This window comes from Marmota marmota, unplaced genomic scaffold (genome assembly GCF_001458135.2).
Source record: "Marmota marmota marmota unplaced genomic scaffold, marMar, whole genome shotgun sequence".
In the NCBI taxonomy this organism is placed as follows: Eukaryota; Metazoa; Chordata; class Mammalia; order Rodentia; family Sciuridae; genus Marmota; species Marmota marmota.
In genome coordinates, this window is record NW_026000057.1 from 29,464,140 (window position 1) to 29,468,956 (window position 4,817).

The 4,817-nt window shown below is 43.1% G+C and overlaps 1 pseudogene; it reads right to left on the reverse strand.

The window, feature by feature from the left end:
• Positions 1-2,620: 2,620 nt before the first annotated feature.
• LOC107141145 lies at positions 2,621-4,556 on the reverse strand (annotated as a pseudogene).
• Positions 4,557-4,817: the final 261 nt, after the last annotated feature.

Consider the following 4,817-nt stretch of genomic DNA (forward strand, 5'->3'; position numbering starts at 1 on the left):
TGCTCCTGAGTTTAACAACTTTTATAGTGTCTATAAAACCTCTCAGTTATTGCAGCCTTCACTTGGCCACTCTGCAGAACGGTATTGCCATTGAAGAAACACTGTTTGCAGACCTGGTCACACTTTTTTATATGCTTCTAAAACAAAGATCTTCTGTGACTAGGAAGTGTTCTATCCCAGGCACTGACATAACTATTCTGTCTCCTTGTTGCTCTCTGCAGTGAGTTGTATCCTGTTAAATGCTGTCCCTATGGGACCTGTTCAACTTCAGGACCAGAAATCATTGTAACCATAAAATTCTCTCATCTGTATAAAAAAAAAATGTATACATTGACCAAAACTTGGCAGCTTGTTTGTGAAGAGTTTGTGCTTCAGAGAGCCGAATTCTTGTGATTAAGAATCGCTGAAGTGTTACCATCAAGGGGGCTCAGGTTCATTGTCTCTGCTCAGCAAAGAATTAAAGAATAGGACAAAAAGATAGCAAGCAAGCAGCAAGTTTATGGCAAGAGAAAAAGTAACAGATTTCTCCAAAGAGAAGGGGCCTGGGAGCCAGGAATCCCATAGTAAAGTACTGACTTATTTTTCATAGATTTGGGGCCTTCCTTTTTCTATCTCCTCCCTTCTCCAAATTCTCCTTAAACCCCCATCCCCCTTTCCCCAGTAGAGGAGTATTATAAGGCCTAGAGCACTCTGCCAAAAGTCCCTGCTATTTTAAACTCAGTATAATAGGTATCAGTCCTTTCCTAGCTTCAGGTTTTAAGGGATAATGTTTTTGGTGAGGAAAATAGGAAAGATCCTTAAGATGAATCTCAACAGGTGTTGCAGTCCATGCCTTTCCCACTGTATTGTTATCTGACCAAACTGTGGGGATCACTTCTGTCTCTATTAAAGGTAGGCAGCTATATTCCCCAGGAGGCAACAACTTGAAACTTAATTGAGATATAGGTCTCTTCCTAAGATAGTGGTTAGGGTATCTGGCATAATGAGAAAGGAGTGACAGAAGTAGAAGTCATCCCATGAACTAGCAAGAATTCTAGGAAAATATTGCTTAAGGGGCCAGCCCAGTAGGCCCCAAACAATTACTTTATCTTGGGACCAGGGTCCAGGAGAGAAGGACAGGACTGAGAATGAGATTCCCATGTTGAAAACAAAGTTTATCTGGTGCCTGTTCACAATCTAGTTTACCTGGGGCTCCTCAAGTTGTGCTTCAGGCACGGGAAACCCCTGGGAAACATCATTAGTGACTGGTAGGCAATGGTCTCAATCCTATCAGGTTCCAAGGACATCTAGCCTTTCAATGGCGTCCCTGACACAGCTGAAAAGGCCTGAGAGGAAGCCTAAGAGGTGACTGATGCCTCTGGGGACAGTCCTTTTTAAAATGGCCTTCTTTCCCACATGAGAAGCTGGAAGTGGAGGGTAAAACTGAGCACCTGCTCCTGTGGCCACCACCAATTCTTCAAGTCCTTTGTCCTTCTTTTTGTCCTTTTTTGGGTCCCCACTATAGAAGACTGTTGTAGCAGCCTGAACCAACTGGTCCAAAGTTTTTCCTGGTTCCACAACCGGTTTTGAGAGCTTCTTTTGTATGTCTGAAGTAGATTGGGTTGAAAATTTGTCTCTAAAATTGATTTCCTCCATCTGTGACCCTGGCTTAATAAGTTTTTGGTAATGGCCTACTGGAGCTTCTGTTGAAAGGTTACCAGTGTCTCCTTTTCTTTTTTTGCTGAGAAAAAGTGAATTTTTAATCATCTTGTGAATCTACTTAGAAAAACACAAGTAATGCAAAAAAAAAAAAAAAAAGTACATGTATAAAGACATGAATTGGCGTGAACATACTTTGTATATAAAGATATGAAAAAATGTGCTCTATATGTGTGATAAGAATTGTAAAGCATTCCACTGTCATGTATTTAAAAAAATAAAATCAGGGCTAGGGATGTGGCTCAAGCGGTAGCGCGCTCGCCTGAGCATGCGCAAGGCGCTGGATTCGATCCTCAGCACCACATAAAAATAAAATAAAGATGTTGTGTCCACCGAAAACTAAAAAATAAATATTAAAAATTTCTCTCTCTCTTAAAAAAATCAATTAAAAAAAAAAGAAAAACACACAAGCAATGTTCACAACTATAAACATTTTACACTTTAAAAAACCCTGCAAAACAAACAAGACAAAAAAAACCTATAAACCTATATTAATTATCAACGAGTCTTAAGCTCAACTCAGCAGTAATTCAGTATCTTCCTCCTAGGTAACTGTAATGTCTCAGCACCAAATGATCTCCCACAGAGGTACTAGTAACCACTCTGGCTGCCAGTGTGAGATGTTTCCACACATGCTCCTTGCACACACACACCTTCCACTCACAACATCAAGGAGACACGTGCAGGTGGTGTTACAGGCTGATTCTTGGGCAATGGAAACAAGACAGAGGCACAGGGTTACCCGTGCATTCCTAGAAAAGGCCAGCTTCCGCTCCCAGGCATGCGCTTGTCCTCAGACTTCATTGTCATTATTTAGAAGATGCAGACTTATTTGCCTAAATAGCATTCTATATTTTCCATCAGTGTTCAAGAATCCACTAAAGTGCTAGTTAATTTACACTATAATGACTGAGTTACAGCTTCAGTTATTGGCAATTTTGGAAGCAATATTTTTGAAAGCCCTGGATGTCTCCGATTTCTGCTTGAACCGGACCAGGTTCTCCCACTGCACCAGGTTCTGTGCATGCCGGTCGCCAAGGACGCGGAAGAGCAGGAAGCGCTCCCTCCCCTCCCCTCGTAGTCGCAGCTGTTGGGGTCCAGTACTTTGCAGATTTCCCGCATCGTGTCACTGGGATCCGTGGAACTAGTGGTTTCTATGCTCCAGGTGAAGTGCAGGGAGTGAGGTTTTGCTTTTTTTTTTTTTTTCCTTGTCCTTTTGCTCAACAGAGACGTTGCAACTTGTGAGTTTTGAAGTTAATTTACTAAAAAGAGGGGCTGGGATTGTGGCTCAGTAGTCGAGCACTTGGCTAGCATGCATAAGGCACTGGGTTCGATCCTCAGCACCACATAAAAATGAAATAAAAATATTGTGTTCACCTGCAACTAAAAAATAAATATTTAAAAAATTCACTAAAACGATTAGTGGAACCTCTGCTTCGAGTCTGGGACAGTGGCGTAGCTTCGTGGGACAGGCTGCGCGAGGCAGGAGGGCCGTTGGATGTTGCGGTTCGCCGTTCCGCCGGGCGGTGGAAAGTGTCCCTTAGGAGATGGATTCTGCCCAGCGTGGCGACAACTGCTAACCCTGTGGGTTGAGCAACTGGAGTTGTCTGATCCGGAATGGTGCTGTTCTCCTTGCCATTCTGGATCGCTGAACGTCTGTCCGCTGTGGTACTCCGCCGCGGTGTCATCCCTCCAGATGCAGTGCTGCTGCTGGGGACAGCGGGGCTTTTCTTGGGTTCAGGAATATCTGCCTTGTTGGGATTACTTGTGTTCCCACGCATGGGACTGACTGGAGCAATTCCCTTTCCTCCCACCACACTGCCACCTGATTTCCAGGAGGGAATTCCATCTTCTTGGAGGTCACTGTCCAGTGCTGCTCTGACTCCTCTTCGGATATGCCACAACTAAAGGAATAGCTGGTCCAGCATGGTCACTGCACCGTCTGGGCTCCTGGCTCCTGGCTTGAAGAAACACTTTGTGGTGAGAAGACTGGCCGATGCTGTGACTGAGGTCGCTGCTTGGCTGCATCTTAGCAAATGAAAGGTTTCTGCTAGATCTGGATATGTCTAGCTCTGGTTCAACAAAGTGTTTGATCCACCTGTCCTTCATGATTTCCTCTAGAGTTCCTGGCCTAATTGGATTTAGCACCAGGAAGCGTTTGAGAAGGTTTTCACAGTCAGTGGACATGTAGAAAGGGATTCTGTATTTCCCTCGTAACACTCTCTAATTCCTTCAGATTTTGCCAGTCACAGGGAAGCAACCCGCTGACCAGGGTATACACCATAATGCCAAGACTCCGTATGTCGACTTCTGGCCTATCAGACTTCTTGCCCTGGGAGATCTCTGGGACTGCATATGGAGGACCACCACAAATCATGTTTAGTTTACTGCCAAGAGTAAACTCATTGGTAATACCAAAATATACTATTTTAACATTCATATCCGCATCTAACAACAGATTTTCAGCCTTGAGGTCCCTGTGAATGACCTGCTTTTGGTGGCAGTACTGTGCTGCAGACACCATACGTCTAAATTTAGCTCTTACTTCTTCTTCCTTCATTCTTCCATGTGCAACCAAATAGTCAAATACTTCACCTCCACTTGCATACTCCGTGATTAAGAAGATTGTTTTTTCAGTTTCAATGACTTTGAACAATTTCACTATATCTAGACGATTTAAAATCTTCATTGTTCTTACTTATCTGAAGAGGTTTTGTAGACTTGTTGAATTGAACTGAGTTTTATCAATTATTTTTATTGCAACCCTCTGCCTGTGAGGATGTGTCATGCCAATTTCACTTTTGCAAAATTCCTCTTGCTGATCATTTTCAAACAGTCTGTAGTTTCCGATATGAGGCTGCTCATCTGCACAGGAAGCTATGGAGTTTCTATATTGTAGTCCAGAGTTCCCAGTGTGGGAGGTGACTTCTTTGTTGCCTATCTCCAAGTGAGGTATATGCATGGTATGTGCAAGGTTCTTCAATGAAAAGAACAAGTCAGTCAGTACTTTCTTATGGGACACCCAACCCTGGGACCTCTTCTCTTTGGAGAAGTCTATTACTTTTGCTCTTCATGTCTTTTGATGATTTAACAGAAGAAAAAATAAACTCCTAAATCTA